General features: G+C 45.5%; 1 protein-coding gene and 1 pseudogene across 6 annotated transcripts in view; both read right to left on the bottom strand.

The window, feature by feature from the left end:
• EZH1 (enhancer of zeste 1 polycomb repressive complex 2 subunit) overlaps window positions 1-8,806 on the bottom strand; it is a 48,003-nt gene extending 39,197 nt beyond the window's left edge. For all 6 annotated transcript variants that reach the window (XM_008012606.3, XM_008012603.3, XM_037993161.2 and 3 more), the window contains exon 1: window positions 8,755-8,806. The gene's annotated coding sequence lies outside the window, so the exon portion shown is untranslated. The remainder of the gene's footprint in view (window positions 1-8,754) is intronic.
• A 5,510-nt stretch (window positions 8,807-14,316) lies between these two features.
• LOC103243391 (non-histone chromosomal protein HMG-17 pseudogene) lies at window positions 14,317-22,934 on the bottom strand (annotated as a pseudogene).
• Between the last annotated feature and the right edge of the window lie 863 nt (window positions 22,935-23,797).

Here is a 23,797-nt window from a genome sequence, read left to right as displayed (position 1 = left end):
TGCAGTTAGCTGAAATCGTGCCACTGCACTCTAGCCTGGGACACAGAGCAAGACTCCATTTCAAAAATAAAAAAAATAGTGAGTAGAAATTTGAACAGTTATTTCACCAGAAAAGATACAGGAATGGCAAATGAGCACACAAAAAGTTGCTCCATATCATTAGTCATTAGGAAAATGCAGATGAAAATTACAATGAGATACTATTAAACACCATTACCATGGCTAAAATAAAAAAAGACTGATAATACCACTTGTTGGTAAGGATGTGAAGCAACTGGAATCCTCATACACTGCTGGTAGGAATTCAAAGTGGTATAGCCACTGTGGAAGACAGTTTGCCAGTTTTTCAAAACTAAAGCTGAATATATACTTACCACAGAACCTGGCATACAATTTCTAATTATTTATCCAAGAGAATTGAAAACGTATGTCCCCACAAAGATCTGTACACAAATGTTCATATTTATTTATAATTGCCAAAAGTGAAAACAACACACATATCAATGGATTTGCTAATGGATACAAAATGTTGTGTGTGCGTGTGTGTGTGTGTGTATATATATATATATTTATCTATAAAAAAAATTCCTTTGCCCAACATGAATGAATCCATCTCACCAAATCTGCCTGTTCTGGTAAATGCTAAGTTTTTTATTTGTTCACTTTTTTTTTTTAACTTTGATATGATAATTGTTAGTTAGGGTCCAGCTGCTGTGAAAACTCGTCCTATGGCTGTGTTTCAGGTGTTTACTTTAATCATATCTGTCTGTTTCAAACAGTATTCTCATCTTTCTTTTTTTTTTTTTTTTTTTTTTTTTTTTGAGATGAAGTCTCGCTCTTATCCCCCAGTCTGGGGAGTGCAATGGTGCAATCTCGACTCACTGCAACCTCCACCTCCCGGGTTCAAGCGATTCTCCTGGCTCAGCCTCCTGAGTACCTGGGATTACAGGTGCGTACCACCACACCCAGCTAATTTTTTGTATTTTAAGTAGAGACGAGGTTTCACCATGTTGGCCAGGCTGGTCTCGAACTTCTGACCTCAGGTGATCCACCCATCTCAGCCTCCTAAAGTGCTGGGATTACAGGCCTGAGCCACGGCGCCCAGCCTCTCATCTTTCTTAGATATATGTATACACACAAACACACACACACACGCAATAGAATACTACTCAGCAATAAAAAGCCATGAATAGTTTCTATACATTCACACCACATCTCAAAACCATTAAAAGACTATGCTGGTCGAGCGCAGTGGCTCACGCCTGTAATCCCAGCACTTTGGGAGGCCGAGGCAGGCAGATCACTTGAGGTCAGGAGTTCGAGACCAGCCTGGCTAACATGGTCAAGCCCCATCTCTACAAAAATTCCAAAATTAGCCGGGCATGGTGGCGTGCACCTGTAATCACAGCTGCTTGGAGGCTGAGGCAGGAGAATCGCTTGAACCTAGTGGGGCAGAGATTGCAGGGAGGTGGAGACTGCAGTGATCTGAGAACGTGCCACTGCGCTCCAGCCTGGGTAACAGAGCAAGACTCTGTCTCAATACTAATACTAATACTAATAATAGTAATACTAATAATACTAATAATCTGTCTCAATACTAATACTAATAAAATAAAATAAAAGCACTATGCTAAGTGAAAAAAAAAAGACACAAGTAACTGCACATGGTTCCACTTAAGATGTTCTACTGGCCAGTTGCCGTGGCTTCACATCTGTAATCCCAACACTTTGGGAGGCTGAGGCAGGACGATCCCTTGAGCCCAGGAGTTCGAGACCAGCCTGGGCAACATAGGGAGACCCTGTCTCTATTTAAAAAAAAAAAAAGTATTCTACTAGAATAAATCTAGAAAGGGCAAAACTAGTGACAGAAAGCAGATCACTGGTTGCCAGGGGCTGAGGTGGGGTAAGAGATTAAATAGGAAGGAACACAAGGGAGCTTTCCTGGGATGATGAAATGTCCTAGACTTCAGTGGTGGTGATGGTTACATGACTATATACTTTTATGAAAACTCACTGAACTATATAAAGTGGGTGGATTTATTGTATGTAAATTTTTACCTTAATAAAGCTGACTTAAAAAAATAAGTCTTGGTCAAGTCAGTATTTTCTAGACATTTACTATTAAAAATCTTCAGGCAATTCCACCTGTTTTTTTTTTTTTTAACTCAAGTAAATTTGGAATGAATAAGTATAATAATATAATCAATAGTGGCTCATTAGCTGTAACAAATGTTACATGTATACTAATATAAGACGTTATTAATAGTGGAAACTGGATGTGGATTTACAGGAACTCCCTACACTAGCTTTACAATTTTTTTTTTTTTTTTTTTTTTTTTGAGCCAGAGTCTCACTCTGTCGCCCAGGCTGGAGTGTAATGGCACAATCTCGGCTCACTGCAACCTCCACCTTCTGGGCTCAAGCGATTCCCCTGCCTCAGCCTTCCAAGTAGCTGGGATTACAGGCACATGCCACCGTGCCAAGCTAATTTTTGTATTTTTAGTAGAGACGGGGTTTCGCCATGTTACCTAGGCTGGTCTTGAACTCCTGACGTCAGGTGATCCACCCGCCTCAGCCTCCCAAAGTGCTGGGATTACAGGTGTGAGCCACCGTGCCCAGCCTACAATTTTAAAAATAAATCTAAAACTATTCTAGGGCAGGCGTGGTGACTCATGCCTGAAATCCCAACACTTTCAGAGGCTGAGGCAGGTGGATCTCTTGGGCCCAGTTGTTCGAGACCAGCCTGAACAACATGGTAAGATCCTATCTCTACAAAAAAAAAAAACCAAAAATTAGTTGGGCATGGCGGCGTGTGCTTCTAGTCCCAGCTACCAGGGAGGCTGGGGTGAGAAGACAGATTGAGGCTGCACAATCAAGGCTGCAGGAGCAAGCTGTGACTGCGCCACTGCACTCCAGCCTGGGTGACAGAGTGAGATCCTGTTTCGAACAAACCAAAAACAAACAAACTATTCTTTTTTTTTCTTTCTTAAAAAACAAACAAACTATTCTAAAAAATAAGAGTTTATTTTTTAAAAAGATTAATCATTGGAAATACGAACCACTTTATTTACGTGTCATATCTCTACAGGAAAAGAAGGCTATAAAAATGTGGGAATCTTTCCCCAGAAAGCTGGATCTCAATTTGCTGCAAAGGCTAAAACCAGAATGTAGTCTGTCACTAGGTGGAAATGGGAAAACATTACTGAAATTGTACAGCAATAAAAAATTTAAGGAACAGCAGGGCGCCGTGGCTCATGACTGTAATCCCAGCACTTTGGGAGGCTGAGGAGGGCAGATCACGAGGTCAGGAGATCGAGACCATCCTGGCTAACATGGTGAAACCCCGTCTCTACTAAAAATATAAAAAATTAGCTGGGCATGGTGGTGGGTGCCTGTAGTCCCAGCTACTCAGGAGGCTGAGGCAGAAGAATGGCGTGAACCCAGGAGACAGAGCTTGCAGTGAGCTGAGATGGCTCCACTGCACTCCAGCCTGGGTGACAAAGTGAGACTCCGTCTCAAAAAAAAAAAAAAAAATTTAAGGAACAATGTTCTTAAACTTAGAGAGACTGAGATCAGAATACAAAAGTTCCAAACTATTAAATTTTTTCATTTACATAAGGTGTCCCTTTGCAGAAATAGCTTCTTTGTCTCAGGGGCAAATTCAGTGTCTTTGCTCCTTTCTCTTAAATAATAATTTTATTAACCAGCAAGGCTAAGTAAGACTTTGGAGGCAGATGGCACTATAGATTTTTATTTTTATTTATTTATTTATTTATTTATTTGAGACGGAACCTCGCTCTGCTGCCCAGGCTGGAGTGCAGTGGCACGATCTTGGCTCACTGCAAGCTCCGCCTCCTGGGTTCACTCCATTCTCCCGCCTCAGCCTCCAGAGTAGCTGGGACCACAGGCGCCCGCCACCACACCCAGCTAATTTTTTTGTATTTTTAGTAGAGACGGGGTTTCACTGTGCTAGCCAGGATGGTCTCGATCTCCTGACCTCATGATCCACTCATCTCCGCCTCCCAAAGTGCTGGGATTACAGGCGTGAGCCACCGTGCCCGGCCTATTTTTCTTTGTTTGTTTTTGAGACAGAGTCTCATTCTGTCACCAGGCTGGAGTGCATTGGTGCAATAACGGCTCACTGCAACCTCTGCCCCTGCTAATTTTTGTATTTTTAGTAGAGACAGGGTTTCAGCGTGGTCTCGATCTCCTGACCTTGTGATCCACCCGCCTCGGCCTCCCAAAGTGCTGGGATTACAAGCGTGAGCCACTGCGCCCGACTTCGGCCTACAAGATCTTACAGTGTTTCCCAGACAGGCCTTGAACTCCTGACTTGAAGCAATCCCCCTGCCTCAGCCTCCCAAAGTGTTGAGATTACAGACGCGAGCCACTGTGCCCAGCCAGAACGCTGACTTGGAAGAGTAAAATAAATCTCCTAACAGGTCAGAGCACTATCTTGACTGATTCTGTACTATGTCAGTCCAAAGTTTAATACTGTACTGCATTTAGTGACTGCTCATACCGTCCAATAAAAATAAGACTTTTTCATCTATTTTGAATCAAATTAGTAGGGTAGGTGAGTTAGAGAATAAAACACACTAAAGATACTGAACTCCAACTACCCATTAAGTAACTCATGACTTTAGGGTGTAGTGTACTCAAGTCCCAACTGATGACTGACCGATAGACTAAAGAGTAGGAAAGAATCTAATATGTACACAGTTTGGACAGAAAACAAACAAACGAAAAGCGAGGGACTTTCCAGAATGGAGAAGCACAATTTTTCTTTTTTTTAACTTTTAACCCTTCCCCTCAATCCCAACTTATCTAATTATCTTCACTTTTCTCCACACATTGTTCTCTCTTTTCTCTTTATTTTATTCTATGTAGAAATGGAATTAGTGTGTTTTTAGTGTTGCTACCTCAAATCTTTTCTGGGATGCTACTAGTGAACAAAGTGGAAACTTTTTTTGAGACAGGGTCTCCCTCTGTCGCCCAGGCTAGAGTACAGTGGCGCCATCTCCGCTCACTGCAACCTCCGCCTCCCAGGTTCAAGGGATTCTCATTCCTCAGCCTCCCAAGTAGCTGGGATGACAGGTGTGTGCCACCAGGCCCAGCTAATTGTAGAAATGGGGTTTCACCGTGTTGGACAGGCTGGTCCCAAACTCCTGGCTTCAAGAGATCGATCCTCGGCCTCCTCCCAAAGAGATGGGATTATACACGTGAGCCACAGTGTGGGGGACCCAAAGTGAAACTTTTTAAACTTAGTCCAAGACCAGAAAAAGATATACTTAATGACATGAATTGTTACATGTTTCATATAAAGAGCAAATCAAAGGGAAGGAACTGTTGCCTATAGAGTAAGGAAGCCAGGTTTCAGATCCTAGGAATTAAAAATAGACAAAATTAATATTCTGAATCCGTTTCTTATTTTGTTTTGATTTTGAGACAGGGTCTTGCTCTGTTGCCCAGACTGGAATGCAGTGGCTTGATCTCGGCTCACTGCAACCTCTGCCTCCCAGGTTCAAGCAATCCTCCCTACTCAGCCTCCTGAGTAGCTGAGACTACAGGCCCACACCACTAGGCCCAGCTAATTTTTGTAATGTTTTTGTAGAGACAGAGTTTTGTCATGTTGCCCAGGCTGGTCTCAAACTCCTGAACTCAAGTGATCTGCCCACCTCAGCCTCCAAAAGTACGGGGATTACAGGCGTGAGCCACATGTCTAGACTGAAATCGGTTGTTTGAAGGTATAATTCAAAGGCAAATATATAAGTAATAAGCCCGACCACATTTTTCTCATCTTTCCCTTCTCCCAAATGTCTCCTTGGGAGTAAAATTTCATTTTTAGTTCCAGCCTCATTCTAGTGTTGTCTCTCTTTTTTTTTTTTCCTGAGACGGAGTCTCACTCTTTCATGCCCAGGTTGGAGTGCAGTGGTGTGATCTCACTGTAACCTCACACTCCCGAGTTCAAGCGATTCTCCCACCTCAGTCTCCCAAGAGCTAAGATTATAGGTGTCCGCTACCACGCCTGACTAATTTTTTGTATTTTTAGTAGAGATGGGGTTTCACCATATATTGGCCAGGCTGGTTTTGAACTCCCAACCTCGGGTGATCCACCAGCCTCATCCTCCCAAAGTGCTGGGATTATAGGTGTGAGCCATCAAGCCCGGCCTCTAGTGCTGTTTCAGAGGGCACTAATGAAGAAGTCATTTACACTTTAAGGAATTTTAAGCTGGGCCTTAGCATCAAGTTCCACGATTGACATACAAGTACTCTGCCAGTTACTGACAACACTAGCATCCAGATCACCTGACTCCCAATGCCAGAAATTTCCCCACAATTTATTCCACAAATATATGTTGAGCACCTACTATTATACTTAATAGTAGTGTCTACTATGTGTTACTGTTTTAGGTGTTTGGGGTACATCATTGAATAAAACATACATCCCTGCCTTTGGAGTTGACTCATTATGTTTGTGATACACAACACTAAGCATAAACCTTGACAATGATAGCATTATTACAGTTTTATAAATGGTCCTTTCTCCTATTATGTATGTGCATTTTTAAATACTTCTCTCTCCCTTTTTTTTCTTTTTTTTTGAGACAGAATCTTGCTCTGTCACCCATGCTGGAGTGCAGTGATGCAATGTTGGCTCACTGCAACCTCCACCTCCCGGGTTCAAGCGATTCTTGTGCCTCAGCCCCCTGAATAGCTGGGATTACAGGCACCCACCAGCACACTCAGCTAATTCTTATATTTTTTTGTAGAGAAGGAGTTTTGCCATGTTGCCCAGGCTGCTCTCGAACTCCTAACCTCAAGTGATCCGCCTGCTTCGGCCTCCCAAAGTGCTGGGATTACAGACCTGAGCCACTGTGCCTGGCCTCTTTTTTGTTTTTTTGAGACAGAGTCTCACTCTGTTGTCCAGGCTGGTGTGCAGTGGCACCACCTCAGCTCACTGCCACTTCCCAGGTTCAAGCGATTCTAATGCCTCAGCCCTCCCGAGTAGCTGGGACTACAGGCGTGTGCCACCACACCTGGTTAATTTTTGTATTTTTAGTAGAGATGGAGTTTCACCATGTTGCCCAGGCTTGTCTCAAACTCCTGGGCTCAAATGATCCATCCACCTCAGCCTCCCAAAGTGCTGGGATTACAGGCATGAGCCACTGCGCCCAGTTTCTTTTTTTTTTTTCCTTGAGACAGGGTCTCACGCGCTGTCACCCAGACTGGAGTGCAGTGGCAGGGTCAGAGCTCATTGTAACCTTGACCTCCCAGTCTCAAGCAATACTCCTGCTTCAGCCTCCCAAGTAGCTGGGAGCTGGGACTATAGGAGAAGCCCACCACACCTGGCTAGTTTGTTTTTTTTTTTTTTTTTTTTTTTTGTAGAGATGAGGTCTCACTATTGTTGCCTGGGCTGATCCCAAACTCCTGGGCTCAAGCTATTCTCCTGCCTGGGCCTCCCGAATGCTGGGATTTCAGATGTGAGCTACTGAGCCCAGCCTAAAGTACTTATCTCCTAACACACACTCTCTCCTATGTAAGTAATCTCTTTTATCAATGGCATATCTGGGGATTCCGAGACTTAAAATAGACAAGCTTTCACAGAAACCTCTAATAGGGTTAGCACCTCTCAGGCTAGAAACCTCCTTCGATATCAGCTTCCTAAACTTAAAAAAACACTGAGTGTGGGAATTTTTCTATTCAAGGGCAGCATGGCAGCAAACGCGGAGGACACCCACGTTTTCAATGCCATCCTTGCACACCCCTAATTGCTAGTCTGCCTGAGCTCTTTGACTTCATCCTCCCCTGCCAAGCGTCAGGTTCCTATCGGCCTGGGCTACACCATTTACAACCCTACATTTCACCCTCCATATTCCTTCACATTCCCTGGGGGCACTAACATCCTTCAGGCATCCCTTCCCTTCCCTGCTCAAGAAACAATTCCTCAGTAGTCACTTTTTATTGAAATAAAAGTTTGTCCCACATTTCCTAACAGGCATGTCCCAAATGCAACACCTTGTCTTTGCTTCGAGGCACTTTTATTTATATCATTTGATCCTCGGGAGAATGGTGGGGGTGAGCGATCATTGGCGTGAGACCAAAAGTCTGGAGTGAAGGAGATTCTTGCTCAGGGCCAGGCCCGGGGCGAGGGGGCCGAGGCACCCAGGACGCACGTGAGGAGGCGCTCACTGCATTTGCACGACCCTGAGTCAGTATTCCTTTACACTTTGTGCCTTGGGAGCCTGACTCACTAACCTTACCCTAGTCCCGGCCCTGTTTTTACTGCTACCCCCACCTCAACAGCCCCGAAAGCCATCGCAAGATCAGCCCCGGTCTCTAGCCCCCCACAAGCACAGCTCCAGGTCCCCAGAGTCCACCTCGCTAAAGGCCCCCGCAGGTGCCACCGCCCACCCGCGCCCTTTGGGCGCTGGGGCTCCCGCCCATCGTCCCACCCCGCCGTCCAACGGGATTCCCCGTCCCCGAGCCCGCCCCCGCCGCTCCTCCTCCCGGGCACACAGCCCTCGTAGTCCCAGACGCTGTCCTCGCCTGGGGCTCCCTCGCCCCGTCGCCCCCATTCCCCCAGCCCTCGGAATGAGAAGGGGCGCCTGCTACCCCCGGCCAGAGAGGCAGTGTGTCCCTCGAATTCCTTCCAATTCCCTGATCCCTCCGCCTCTCCCTCCCTCAGGCCCAGGGCGGCGAGGGGAGGAGGCCCGGCCCCACCGCTCGGCCCAGGCTTGTTTACTCACTCACCCTCCATCCCGAGCCGCAGGGACCCGCCGCTAGGACGCATGCGCGCTGCGGCCCCACCCCTGCGCCGCGCCCCGCCCCGCGCCTCCTGTCGGCGCGTGCGCATTGACCCACCCGTATCGCGCGGTCGCACGTCGGTCATTTGCCGCCAAAAACCCGCACTGAGGAGTCCTGACGGGTGCAGCCGCCCCGACGGCTTCCAAAGCGGCGCTGGCAGGGGAGGGCAAGGGCTCTGGGGAAACCTTCGCAGAGCCACTAATATTTTCCTGAAGACCCTATTCAGCGGATGCGCCATCCTCACGTGCTGGTTGCAAGCCACATCTCACTTCAGCATTTGAAGCCAACCCAGAGCACCTTTATACCGATGCTTCACCCCTACCAGTTCCCCAGACACCGGTCTATGGGCTCTAAGCCCTTTATTTATGTCTAATCTCCCTATTTCTGTCCATAGTTCTTCTAGTCACTTAGAATCAAAATTGTAGCCTTGTATCAAAATAAATCCCCACAAGACACGACTAGTTACAAAGGTAAAAAATAGCAAATTTACAGATAAGAATCTGGGAGACACCACCTTAACAAAGAGATCAAAGTTAACATCAGTAGTCATGAGAGGTATTGTTTTCTTCTCCTTTTTTTTTTTTTTTTTTTTTTGCCGGAGTAGGGGTGGGGCGTGACAGAAGGCTGGAGTGCAGTGGCGAGATCTCGGCTCACTACAACCTCTGCCTCCGGGGCTCAAGCAATTCTCCCACCTCAGGCTCACTACCACCTCTGCCTCCCGGGCTCAAGCAATTCTCCAGCCTCAGCCTCCCGAGTAGCCGGGAATACAGGCTCGTGCCACCACGCCTGGCTAATTTTTGTATTTTTAGTAGAGATGGAGTTTCACTGTATTGGCCAGGCTGCTGTCAAACTCCTGACCTCAGGTGATCTGCCTGCCTCAGCATCCCAAAGTGCTGAGATTGCCAGCATGAGCCACCACTCCCGGCCTCCCTCTTCCTTTTAAGGAGACAGGGTCTTGCTGTGTTGCCCAGGCTGATCTTGAACTCCAGGGTTCAAGCCGTCCTCCCACCTTGATTTCCCAAAGTGCTGGGATTACAGGCATGAGCCATTGCCCCCCGCTGAGAGGTATTACCAAGTCCCTCTCAACATGATGCAATGAGAAGCGCACAAAGTCACTTCTGTGGCATTCTTGACAAATACGCGTAAACTGATTTTTTTTGTATTTTGTTTGTTTGTTTGTTTTGAGATGGAATTTCGCTCTTGTTGCCTAGGCTGGAGTGCAATGGTGCAATCTCGGCTCACTGCAACCTCTGCCTCCTGGATTCAAGCGATTCTCCCGCCTTAGCCTCCCAAGTAGCTGGATTTGCAGGCATGCACCACTACACCCGGCAAATTTTGTATTTTTAGTAGAGATGGGATTCCATCATGTTGTCCAGACTGGTCTCGAACTCCTGACTCAGGTGATCCACCCACCTCGGCCTCCCAAAGTGCTGGGATTACAGGCATAAGCCACCATGCCCAGCCTGCATAAACTGAATTGAATTATGAGGAAACATCAGACAAATCCAAAATGAGAGACAATCTACAGAATAACTGGCCAGTATCTCCAAGTGTCAAGATCATGAAAGACAAGGGGTGAGGAACCATCTCAGATTGGTAGACTGAAGAGATATGACAACTAAATGTAATGTGTGAATTGAATCCTGGTCCAGAAAAAGAACACCAGTGAGATAATTTGATGAAATTAGAATAAAATCTCTATATTAGTTCATAGTATTTTATCAATCTTATTCCTGGTTTTAATCATTGTAATTGAGGAAGTTTGATGGACATATAGGAACTCTACCATATTTGCAACTCTAGTAAATCTGAAATTATTTCAAAATATAAATTTTTAAAATTAAAAATTAAAATGCAAAATAATACCATCTTGATTTTGATTTTGTCTCAAAGTGTTTTATTAGAAAAGCTTGTAATGTTCATTTTTTCAAGTAATCTTCATAACAACTCTAAGAATTACGTAGAGCAACTTCAGTTTATACATCAGGTTATTCTGGCATAAAGGAGTTAAAAGACTTGCCTTACACAGATGAATAATTCTGTCAGGGCTTAAACTCAGGTTGCTGGATTCCATCCAGATTTAATGTTCTTTTCTTCATATAAAAACTTCGACTTTGCTGTTTTTCCCTTGCCCCTATCCATTTAACTACCAAATCAAGGAAAATATTCTTTTATACTTGCAATTTACACTGGCATTCTTTTCTATTCCCGCTGCCTTCTAGATAAGTGGTTCTGAAACTTGGCTCACACTTGGGGAGCTTGAGGAGCTTTTATTTTTTGAGATGGAGTTTCACTCTTGTTGCCCAGGCTGGAGTGCAATGGCGCAATCTCAGTTTACCGCACACAACCTCCGCCTCCTGGGTTCAAGTAATTCTCCTGCCTCAGCCTGCCCGAGTAGCTGGGATTACAGGCATGCGCCACCACGCCTGGCTAATTTTGTATTTTTAGTAGAGACGAGGTTTCTCCATGTTGGTTAGGCTGGTCTTGAACTCCCGACCTCAGGTGATCCGCCTGCCCAAAGTGCTGGGATTACAGGTGTGAGCCACCGCGCCAGGCCAAGGAGCTTTAATAACTACTGATGCCCGCCTCCCACACCCAAAAATCTGATTAATTGATCTAGGGTATGAAGTTTGAGAGGCACTGCACAACATTAATAATTGTTGGGAGAAAGACTGTGGCTTTAGCTAAGGAGAGCTGTTCAGAAGATCTGAATGTCAGGAGAAAGACTAGTGAGAGATCTGGAAACCATCAACATATTGATGGTAACTGAAGCCACAGAAGTGGACAACACTGCCTTAGGAGAGGATGCCACATAACAAGAGAGTAGATACAAAGACATTTTGACACAACAAAGTATGGTTACAAAAATATTTTGAGGTGGAAAGGAAGTTGAAGGGATTTATGCCAAAGCTGTAGATCAGAATCTGATCTACAGCCTAACCTAAGTTCCCTTTGCCTGAACCTGGGAAGTCAATACTGCAGTGAGCCGTGATTGCACCACTGCACTCCAGCTTGGGCAACAGAATGAGAACCTGTCTCAATAGTAATAACAACAATAATAATAAAAACAACTTTCCACATCACCAATAAGCGTGAGGTTCTTGGAGGAAAATTTGTTTGCCAGTTGGTTCCTACTTATTGTGATGGGAGAGTTTTTCCTGAGACCAGACCCTTTCTTAGCTGACATTTCCTGAGACATTATCAGCCAAACTTTAGCTAGCTCTTCCTCTATAATTCTTTTTATTTTGCAACCCTTCAGGTCTTTGTCCTGTAAATTCGTAGAAAAACTTCTGGCAAGTGGTCAGCAACTGGACCTTTGAAAAACAGTATAATCACCCCTGCCCCACTCCTTCCAGCCCCACCCCCAGGCAGTTAATGGTAGAAGGGAATAACTGTGTCACTCCTGGCTTCCAGTTGCTCATCTTGCTTTAAATTGGAGGCCTCTGGGGCTGAAAGAAACCGGACAAAGTGTGCTGAGTAGCCTAATAGGGCTGGTTCTTTTTCTGAAAGTTCCCTATTGCAGAAAAATAAAATTATGTGTTTAATTTTTGAAACCTGATGCCTGATTTGCCTTGGCAGCTACTCTCCTGGGCTTGGCCCAGAGTCCAGCAACCCTAGTATACTGATTAATACCAGCTCAACTTGCTCCCTGGAGAAGAAGAGAATTATTTACTTGACCATTTTCTTAAATCCTTTTTAATTTGCTTATATTTTAGCATAATCTTCTTGGCTTTAACATGCCACATCTTTGACCACTGGGCCCAGCGAAGCCTTAGGGAAGACTGCTCTGCTCTGTATACTCACATCCCCATCACAAAGCAAGATTGTGTTCAAGCCCATGATTAGAAATGACATGTCACGTGTTCTAGTCCTTCTGGGAGTTCTAAGTGTACTTTCGTCCCCTGCTGGTCCTCAGGCCACTGGTAGAAAGGGAAGGAGATGATGCTTCTCAGAATTCAAACAGAGCTCTCTGCACTAGTATTCTTGTCTTCCAACCTCAGCCCCCTTCGGATAGTGACCCCTTGGCCTGTTGTGCCCCTCCCTTGTAATGCCCACAGAGATATCAAATAGCAATTTTCAGAAGGGACACAGCAGACTGAGGAAAGGCTGGGCCCCAGACAGTCCCTGACAGGGAAGTGTAAACACAGCTGTGGAGATGGGAGCAAACCATCCTCCCTCCCCTCAGTTCCCACCCAGAAGCAGGGAAAGGCCACCCTGCCATGAAGAAACAAACAAGAAAACAAAGCAAAGCACAACCCAAAAGTAGCACGAAGGTCACCAGAAACTGGGGCTGCTGCCCAGGACTTGGTGGGGCCTGTTGAAGTGCCAGACCCCTCCCTGAACACTTAGAGGTGAAGTCGGCTCCAAAGCAAGTTGAGGTCTGGACATTACAGAGCCTGGAAACACGGCTCAGTTTTTGAAGCCTCTCCACTCCCGGACACTTTGTCCTCTGATCGCCAAATCCTAGCTGTCTGCCTTAGGTACTTAGCTCCTGACCCCTAGTTGCTTAGGCATCATAATAATGAATTCAATTCAGCAAGTAAGAACAGGCCCATAATAAACCCTTGTCCATGGCTCTTACAAGTTTAAACTCTGAGCCTCTAAGCCAAAATATCAGAAAGGGCTTCCACAGTCTTTGTTAATCACAAAATAAATAATTCCAGCAGGAAGGAACTTTCTCTTTTGGGCACTCATTTGGGTGGAAGTCATGCCTTGATTTGCACATACCCTCAAGGCTCCAACCCCACAGCTAGCATGATGCTGCTGGTTCTTGCTCTCAGCACAGTTAATGCAGGGTCTTGATCCCTAAGGACGTGCCTTTGGCACAGCCCTGCCTGGGAAGTAGCTCTGATCGGGTGGACAGCTAATGAGCTGTGCTTTCTTTCTGGCCATTAGGGTCCTCAACTGTGAAAATGAAATGGCAGAACAAGAGAAAATGGTAACAGCTTTCAAATACTGAGTATTTACTATGTGCCTGACACTGTCCTGAGAGTTTTATACAAATCATCTGAATTCATATGAATCAGCAATATTCTTATCCCCACTTTATAGCTGAGGGTTTAGAGAGACTCTGTAACCTGCCCCAGGTCATCCAGCTGGTAAGTGGTATGGCCAGGATTTGGGCTGTTATTCTGACTGCCCCAATCAATGCTCTGAACCACTCCACTATACCGCCTCCCTTCTCTGAGGTCTTTTAGCTCTGACATCATGATTCTGGATTTTCTCCATTGCTTTCTGCTCTCACCAGTGGTGCTAGAAAGAGAATGTGTTTGGGACTCTAGGCTGCAAGTCCAGAGGAAAACACCTCCTGAAAGTTAAGGAGCTCCTTACTTCCTCCGTACTGGAGATGCCAATCAAAGCTGGACACTTGACAGACCCCCATATCAACAGGGAACATACAGCCTGTGTAGAAGACAAACAAATCCTAGCCAGACAGGAAAAGGGAGTTTCCCTTGGTTCTGTGACTTCCCCTTCTCTCTTCCCTATCAGCAGGGTCCCACACTGGTGATGCTATGGCCTTTTGAACGCTTCTGTGGCTAGGATGAAACACCAGGCTACAGAGACACTTTGGGAGCAAGAGAAGTGGCCACTGTATTCACAGTACACACATCTACAAATTATATCCATGATACTGTATGTAAAGGAGCAAAAATAAATCACATTTATTTATACATTTAACAAGTAGCTTTTAGCATTTATATTATCACTAGACATTGCACTGGGTAGGAATCCCATGTAATCCTGGCAAAATGCCTGGGAGTCAGGTATTATACACATTTTACAGAGAAGAACACTGAGGCTCAGGGAAATTGACAACATTCTCCATAGCCCCAGGCTGGTAAGAAGGAGAGCTGGAATTCAAATCCAGACTAGGCTGTCTGACTCCAAAGTCTATATTTGTTTCAATAAAAGGAGTGTTGTATGGTAAAAAGAGCAAAATTATGAAACTGTAAAGATCCCAGAATATCTTGGAAATATAACTGTCATAATTATATGTGTTACACATTATGATAGTAACTTCCATTTATCGCATGCTTAGTAGTGCCAGGCATTGGGCCAAATGCTTTACATAGTTCATCTGTACCACTCAGCAAGATACATGCTAGTGATCCCATTTTGTAGATAAGATGACAAGCTCAGAGGAGTTAAGTAACTTGCACAAAGTCTTTTTTTTTTTTTGTGACGAAGTCTCGCTCTGTCGTGCAAGCTGGAGCGTAGTGGTGCTATCTCAGCTCACCGCAACCTCTGTCTCCCAGATTCAGGCAATTCTCCTGCCTCAGCCTACCAAGTAGCTGGGATTACAGGTGTGCACCACTACACCTGGCTAATTTTTTGTATTTTTAGTAGAGACGGGGTTTCACCACGTTGGCCAGGCTGGTGTTGAACTCCTTACCTCAGGTGATTCGCCTGTTTCAGCCTCTCAAAGTGCTGGGATTACAAGCGTAAGCTACTGTGCCCTGTCACACAAAGTCTGATACAGCCAAATAAGCAATGGAACTGGGATGCAAACCCAGGTCTACTTGACTCCAAAGTGTGTGCTCTTAAGCACTAAGGCAGTAATAAGAATACTGTAGTATTAACTATGGGCCAAGTTGTGCTTTAAGTGCTTTATACTTTGTAACTTACAGATATTATCACCCCCATTTTACAGATGAGGAAAATATTGCCTTTTGTAATATTATGCTCACATTACAGGCATCACACATTAAACACACATGTGTTATTAGTGCCATGTTTGCTTAACATATGTTGGATCCTTGTTTATGATCCAGAAAATAATGTATTTTTTTCTTTCTTTTTTTTTGAGATAAAGTCTGGCTCTGTCACCCAGGCTGGAGTGCAGTGGCGCGATCTCGGCTCACTGCAACCTCTGCCTCCTGGGTTCACACCATTCTCCTGCCTCAGCCTCTCAAGTAGCTGGGATTACAGGCACCCACCACCACACCTGGCTAATTTTTTGTATTTTTAGTAGAAACGGGGTTTCACTGTGTTCGCCAGGATGGTCTCGATCTCCTGACCTTGTGATCCGCCCGCCTCAGCCTCCCAAAGTGCTGGGATTACAGGCGTGAGCCACTGCACCCGGCCTGTATTTTTTTTTCATTGTCCATCTAATGTGTTAATGTGTCATGCAGGAAAGAATGTGAAAAGGTACTGTCTATAGACAAAGTAAGCATAATCAGGAGAGGGGCAGTACTGAGTGAGGAAAGACCTCTGTGCCCTGAGGGGCCCTGGGGGTTGCCCTTCTAGCCAATCTTCCTCTTTCTCTCCTATTCGATTCTCTCTAGCAAGTTGACTTATTTTTTTTTAAGCTGTATCCAGTTTTATTAAAGATACTTTCCATAAACAATCATGGCGTTTCAGGCAGGACATGGGCAGACAATCGTTAACAGTATACAACAACTTTCAAACTCCCTTCTCCTTCAATGGACTACCAAAAATCAGAAAGCCACTATAAAACCCAATGAAGTCTTCATCTGATGCTCTGAACAGGGAAAGTTTAGAGTAAGGATTGACATTTCACACTTAGCATGTTGTTTAACAAATTTTCGTAGGCCAAACCTGACTTTCAGGAAGTGAAATGAAAATGGCAGAATTTATCTGAAGATTCACAATCTAGAAATGGAACCACTGCTCTTTTGACAAGTGCCATCTCAGTGGCATCACTGGAAAGTCCAGATTGCCTGACACACTGGTAACCAATGACTAGAGGTCAGGTCCCAACAGATGTCTGGGCTTAAGGGAGTTAAGTCTATGCTGAAGGATGGAAGGGGAGAAGAGGACATAAAAATGAATTTGTTTTTCCATAGCACAAGGCTTTTGTGCCAAGGTGGCCATGTGTGTCAAAGTCAGGGAATCCCTCCTTCTGAGAGCCAAGAGGAAATCTTTCAAAACTAGAAGGGAAACGTATTTCCCCCACATCAATCCAGCTGTGGAGACATTCTATTAGTGACATATGCCCCTTCCCCAAAAAACAACAATGAAGTGTTATGTGTGCTAGCAACATAGCCTAAAAAAAAAAAAGTAAAACAAAATTCTGCATTTTTAAAAAACTTGATAAAAAATAGTATTTCAAATTGTACAATCACCAGAAGTACACAGTTATCAAAAATGCACACACTTCACTTGGCATTTCCAGCACCTTCAGCTCTCTGTGCCTGGTCTGTTTTGGTATCTCCATTTTCTGCAGGGTTATTCCCCTCCTTGTCAACATCACCTTTTCCCTTTTTCCCTTTGGGTACCTTCTCTCCCTTCTTTGCAGGGGCCTTTTTAGGCTTGGGCTGTGGCTTTGGAGGAGCAGGTTTAGTAGACAACCTCGCAGATGTTCTCTGTGATTTGTCCTTCACCTTGGCTTTATCTCCTTTAGCATCCCCTTCAGCCTTTGTCTTGGGCATGGTGGTGGCAGCGATGGTGGCGGGATGTAGGCGCTGGACACAGGATGCAATGGCAGGCACGCGGGCTTTGGTCGGTCTGGGGGTTGTTCTCACCTCTTCTTCTTCACACTGCTCCAACCTCTTTTTTTTTTTTTGAGACCGAGTCTCGCTCTGTCGCCCAGTCTGGAGTGCAGTGGCACTATCTTGGCTCAATGCAACCTCCACCTCCCAGGTTCAAGTGATTCTCCTGCCTCAGCCTCCCAAGTAGCTGGGATTACAGGCATGTGCCATCACGCCCAGCTAATTTTTGTATTTTCAGTAGAGATGGGGTTTCACCAGGTTGGCCAGGCTGGTCTCCAACTCCTGATCTCAGGTGATCCACCTGCCTTGGCCTCCCAAAGTGTTGGGATTACAGGCGTGAGCCACCGTGCATGGCCTGTTTGTTCGTTTTTAATACAGGGTTTTGCTCTGCTGCCCAGGCTGGAGTACAATGGCATGATCATGGCTCACTGAAGTCTCAACTTCTGGGCTCGAACAATCCTCCCACCTCAGGCTCTCAAGTAGCTGGGACTACAGGCACACAACACCAGGCCCAGATAATTTTTAGTAGAGATGGGGTCTCCCTATATTGCCTAGGCTGGTCTCAAACTCCCGGGCTTAAGCAATCCTCCTCCCACCTCAGTCTCCCAAACTGCTGGGATTACAGGAGTGAGCGAGTGAGCCACCATGCCTGACCCTTATTTAACCTTTGAGCCTCAGTTTCCTTGTCTGTAAAGTGAGTTGCTATGATACTTAATTTAATAGTTCAGTTTTAAATAAAACAATTTGTATGATGCATTGAGCATAACAGCATATTGCCTATCATCTTCAAGGTTTGGTAAACAAACATGAGTAACCTGTGTTATGCAGTATCCAGGCTCCTGGTGTGCCAGGATGGGGTAGAAGCGTTCCTGGGGAGGGTTTCATAGGACAACCCTAATGAATGGAGGGAGAAAGCAATCCTGGCATCTGGCATTGGGTCCTACAGCAGCCATGAGTCAGCCCCAGGTGCTAAGGGACTAGCTGTGTTCTCAGCACTGCTGGGTGTGTGCTATTGGTCACTTGGCCACGGTCCTTGACAGTCACACTGCCTGAGCATCATTCTTGTAAATCTGGCCTGGATTATTTTTAAAAAACAGCCTCCACCATGTGATGTCATTGTCCAGTCAGGGTTGGAGAAGGAAGGAGGAGGAGGGTGTGTGCACACACTCTGGGGATCTTCCTATTTGTGGAGGAGTCAATTTGGTCCTGGAAGAAACTCTCGATCCTTCTCTCCTCCTTTCCAGACCCAGTAAGAAATTGGTATTCTGATGTGGAGTGAGAGGAGGTGATAAATCATAATGGCTAAGACATGAACTTTAGCATCAGGCTATCCTGGGTTTAAATCCTGGATATGCCAATTACTAGCTCTGGGACTGTAAACTTTCTCCTCCTGTTTCCCCATTTCACACATGGAGAAGATAATTCTGATGTTATAGTGGTGTGGCTTTAAGACATACATACAAAGCTTTCAGCACATGTGTCAGTAGACACACTATGCAGTCTAGAGTAAGTGCTTAATAAATGGTAGTGACTGTTAAGTCCCCAGCAGTTGATGAGTAATATGACTTGATCAATTTCTCTGGAAGGACCCCGTCTTCTCCAATGGCTTTTTTTTTTTTTTTCCTTCAGATAGAGTTTCACTCTTGTTGCCCAGGCTGGAGTGCAGTGGTGCAATCTCAGCTCATTGCAACCTCTGCCTTTCGGGTTTAAGCGATTCTCCTGCCTCAGCCTCCCAAGTAGCTGGATTACAGGCAGGCACCACCATGCCCAGAGAATTTTTTGTATTTTTAGTAGAGACAGGGTTTCATCATGTTTGTCTGACTGGTCTCAAACTCCTGCCCTCAGGTGATCCGCTTGCCTTGGCCTCCCAAAGTGCTGGGATGACAGGCATGAGCCACCGCACCCAGCCCAATGACTACTTTTCCCCCTGAAAGGTAGTCAGGCCCCTCCCAGGTGTGCCATCATTCTGGAGATGAGGAGGCTAGGGAGAGATGGAGTAGTTGTGTCACCACTCCTTTGTCTTCCCTTCCTTAGCTGGCTCCCTGGCTATGGCTCCTCCACTTCTCCCTGCTGTCTCCCTGCCCTCTCAAGAAGTCTGTCTCCTCTCTCTAGTTAGGAAGGATCAGCCCCTGCCAGCCAGGACTTCTGGCTTTCCCGACCCTGACTCTTTCTCACATCTTCTCTTGTGCTCTGCTCTTCATTTTGCAGACAGCTGGGGGAGAGGCCAGCATGTGTGAATGACTGTGCGCCATAGAGATGCTTATTGCAGGATGCTCCACATATAATTTCAAGGTGTAGAAGGCCCTAGCACTTTTTACTTCCTCCTGGGTGGCTCTGGATTTGTGTGTGTGGTAGGTGTGGAGGTTGAAGATTAAAGATGCCACTCTTTCCAAGGGGCAAGTCACCTTTTGCCCTGCTCCAGGCAGGATGACCCTTGGCCTGTAACAAGAAGGGAAGTGGCAGTAGGACAGTAGTAGGATTCCTGCTCATGAGGAATTAACCTACACTGGGGCCAGAAGTCTCAGGACAATGTCCAGCTGAATGAGAACCAGATCCCTCTCTCTCCAAGCCCTAGGTGGTGAGGGGCAGAGGAATAAGGAAATGTGTAAGAAACTTAAAAACTAGATTTACGGCTGGGCGCGATAGCTCACACCTGTAATCCCAGCACTTTGGAAGGCCGAGGCAGGTAGATCACCTGAGGTCAGGAGTTGGAGACCAACCTGACCAACATGGTGAAACCCTGTCTCTGCTAAAAGTACAAAAATTAGCCAGGCATAGTGGTGGGCACCTGTAGTCCCAGCTACTTGGGAGGCTGAGGCAGGAGAATCACTTGAACCCGGGAGACGGAAGTTGCAGTGAATTGAGATAGCACCACTGCACTCCAGCTTGGGCAACAAGAGTGAAACTCTGTCTCAAAAACAAACAACAACAAAAACCAAACAAACTAGATTTCCAAGCCAGGAATGGTGGCTCACACCTGTAATCCCAGAATTTTGGGAGGCCAAGGTGGGCAGATCACTTGAGGTCAGGAGTTTGAGATAAACCTGGCCAACATGGTGAAACCCTGTCTCCAGTAAAAATACAAAAATTAGCTGGGCCTTGTAGGGGGCATCTGTAATCCCAGCTACTTAGGAGGCTAAGGCAGGAGAACTGCTTGAACCTGGGAGGTGGAGGTTACAGTGAGCTGAGATCACACCACTGCACTCCAGCCTGGGCAACATAGCAAGACTCCGTCTCAAAAATAAATAAATAAATAAATAAATAAATAAATAAATAAATACCCTAGATTTCACTGGACATAAGGGGGGAAAAAAAGACTAAAGGCAATACTATGTACAGTTAAAAAGAAAGAGGCATACATACATATGTAGTATCATGGAAAGATATCCAAGACATGTTACTAAGTCTTCCTTCCTTTCATTCCTTTTTCCTCTTTCCCTTCCTCTTCCCATTCCCTTCCTTTCTTTCTTCTTTTTCTATTTGGAGACAAGGTCTCACTCTGTAGCCCATGCTGGAGTGCAGTGGCATGATCATGGCTCACTGCAGCCTTGAAATTCTGGGCTCAAGGGATCCTCCTGTCTCAGCTTGCTGTGTAGCTGGGACTACAGGCATGCGCCACCAAGTCTGGCTAATTTATTTTTATTTTTTGTAGAGACAGGGTCTTGCCATGTTGCTCAGGCTGGTCTCGAACTCCTGACTTCAAGTGATCCTACTGCCTTGGTCTCCCAAAGTGTTGGGTTTACAGGTGTGAGACACTGTGCCTGGCTTCTTTATTATTATTACTATTATTATTTTAGACAGAGTCTCGCTATATTACCCAGGTTAGTCTCCAATTCCTGGGCTCAAGTTCCTGCTTCAGGCTCCCGAGTAACTGGGACTACAGGCATGAGCTGAGTACCCAGCAAGAGTGTTACGTTTTTTAAAAGTCACTGAGGCTGGGAACAGTGGCTTATGCCTGTAATCCCAGCATTTTAGGAGGCCAAGACAGGTGGATCCCTTGAGGTCAGGAGTTCAAGACAAACCTGGTCAACCTGGTGAAACCCTGTCTCTACTAAAACACAAAAATTAGCTGGATGTGGTAGCGTGCACCTGTAATCCCAGCTGCTCAGGAGGCTAAGGCAGGAGAATGATCTAACCTGGGAAGTGAAGTTTGCAGTGAGCCAAGATTGCACCACTGCACTCCAGCCTCGGCAACAGAGCGAGACTCCATCTCAAGAAAAAAAAAAGTCACTGAATAATTGGAGTATAAAATCCCATTTATGCTTTTCTTTAAAAAATATCCAAAATATGTGGGAAATGAGATAGGAGTGGGGACACAAAGTTTTCTGGGTTAAATATTTTGCAACTAGTATATACTTATATATTACTTGCGATTTAAAAAGTGTATTTTTTAATAGCAAAAACAGAAAGGGGCTTAGAAAGGGAAGGTGAGGGCCCTCAGCAGTGGAAAACAGGGGACTTCCCATGACAAAACCAGCTTCTGTTTCTAATACAGGCCTTCCTCCACCCATTGCTACAGATCATCAGATCGTGGGACTATCCCCTACAGCTACATGGAAAAGAAAGGTGAGGTCTCCTGTCTCTATTAATCTCCAAAGACCCCCAAAGTAAACCCTCAGTTACCAGGATGCTCTCAGAGGTCAATAAAAACATTCAAACATCCAACTGGCACGGAAAAGTGGAAGAGGAAAATCAAAACGAGAGAAAATTCCCAGATTCTCCAACTAGACAGTTTGGACACCCGAGCTCAGGAATGACTATAATAAGCTCTCCTTCAGAGGTCTCAACATCATGATGCAAACTTAACCCCAATCCTAGTCTAAAAATAAAACTTCCAGAGGGCCAGGTGCGGTGGCTCATGCCTGGAATCCCAATACTTTAGGAGACTGAGGCAGGAAGATTGCTTGAAGCCAGGAGTTCGAGAGCAGCCTCGGCAACAAAGCAAGACCCCGTATCTACAAGAAACAAGCCTGTTGTCCTAGCTACTTGGGAGACTGAAGCAGGAGGATCTCTTGAGCCCAGAAGCTCAAGACTGCAGCGTGCCATGATTCTTCCACTGCACTCCAGTGTGGGCAACAGAGTGAGCCTCTGCTCCTAAAAAGTAAGATAAAAATAAAATAGGAACTTCCTACCAAGTTACCTATATTTTCTTTTTTGATCTAAAGGCCATTTTACATATGAAAATCTTGAGCTCCAGAGATGTGAAATAACCTGCCCAAGTTACTTGCAGTAAGACAGAGGCAGAACCTACCTTCAGAATCCCCATCATTTTTAAATTTTATCCATTGTCATTATCCATTATCATTATGCCATATTGTCCTTTTTTTTTTGAGACAGGGCACAATCACAGCTCTCTGCAGCCTCGACCTCTGGGGCTCAAGTGATCCTCCTGCCTCAGTCTCCCGAGTAGCTGGGACTACAGGTGCATATCACTATGCCAGGCTAATTTAAAATTTTTTTTTTTTTTTTTTTTTTTTGTAGAGACAAGGTTTCACTATGATGCCCAGGCTCTATTTTAAATCTAACATTTGCTTTTGTCCCCTTTAATCTTGACTCCAACACCAGTCCTAACCCATAGTGGGCTCATGTGCTTCTGGCCCCAACCCAGTGAAAATGGCTTGTTTTGCTTTCTGCACCTCCTTGCTCCCTCCTCCCATCTTATCACCCAGAAATCTACCATGTTTCCTTCTTGAAAGGAGCAATCCTAGGCAGGCAGGAAGGACTAGATTTGGTCCCAGCCTGAAACGTCTTGGAGACTGCCTGGCTCTTTTCTGAATCATTATAGAAATGATCCTTACCAGGAGGACTTTGGAGAGTCAAGCAGGCCATTGACTCTCTCCCACTGGATTCCTTGCAAAAGCAGCCTCTTGACCATAGAGGAGGACAACAGGTTATCTGTGCCCATGATCCAAGAGCTTGAGATCCTGAGATGAAGACTTCAAGAGAGATCATGACAGATAATTTGTGGTGGGCAGTAAACTGGGACAACAGCAGCAGCTGAGTCCAAAGGTCAGTGTCTGGGAGTAATTTAGGAAAGTTTGGTGCTGACAGCTGTGTCTGGGAATTGAACGTCATGGCCAAACCAGCTCTTGGGTTCCTCAGCTGCCTCAGAGTAATGAACCTCTGGCCCAGGACACAAGAGGCAGCTGTGGTGTGGCCAAAGTCAGGGCCCCTGGAGGCCCAGGCTCAGCCTTGCTGCTTCTTTAACGGTGTGACCTTAGATAAGTCACTTAGGAAAAGAGGAAAGGAAACTAGCATTTAGCGAGTGCAGTGCCCTTTCACAGCTGCCATCGTCACTGTTTGGTGAGGAAGCGAATGTCCCTATTTTACACAAGAAGTCCTAAAGGTAAATGTGTCATTCAAGGCCCTATATCTGGGGAGTAGGAAGACAGAATTAGAACCCAGAGCCTCTGAATTCAAATCCCGGGCTGTTGGCCCTGAGCTTTAGTTTTTTGGTCTGTAAAATGGTGATACACTCACCAGGCACATGAAGTGGCACACTGAAGGTTCTAAAACCCCTCCCTTCTTTCTCCCAA

Source organism: Chlorocebus sabaeus, chromosome 16, assembly GCF_047675955.1.
Source record: "Chlorocebus sabaeus isolate Y175 chromosome 16, mChlSab1.0.hap1, whole genome shotgun sequence".
Taxonomy (NCBI): domain Eukaryota; kingdom Metazoa; phylum Chordata; class Mammalia; order Primates; family Cercopithecidae; genus Chlorocebus; species Chlorocebus sabaeus.
This window is presented reverse-complemented; position numbering and strand designations above follow the sequence as displayed.